The sequence below is a fragment of the Tarenaya hassleriana genome, unplaced genomic scaffold (assembly GCF_000463585.1).
Source record: "Tarenaya hassleriana unplaced genomic scaffold, ASM46358v1 Cleome98, whole genome shotgun sequence".
In the NCBI taxonomy this organism is placed as follows: Eukaryota; Viridiplantae; Streptophyta; class Magnoliopsida; order Brassicales; family Cleomaceae; genus Tarenaya; species Tarenaya hassleriana.
Window position 1 is genome coordinate 245,456 of NW_010972219.1, and position 223 is coordinate 245,678.

Sequence of the window (223 nt, forward strand, 5' to 3'; positions counted from 1 at the left end):
TGATAGTCCCATTGCTCTGTATTGTGACAACAATGGAGCGATCGCACAAGCGAAAGAACCCAGATCCCATCAACGATCCAAATACATACTCAGACGGTTGAAGTTCTGCCTTGTTGAAACGTCATACGCATCAACACCTGTTGGTTTAGTGCTCTATGATGTACTGTTTATGAGCTTTGTTCAGATACATTTGATGTATTGATACTTTCTACGGTTTTATGAG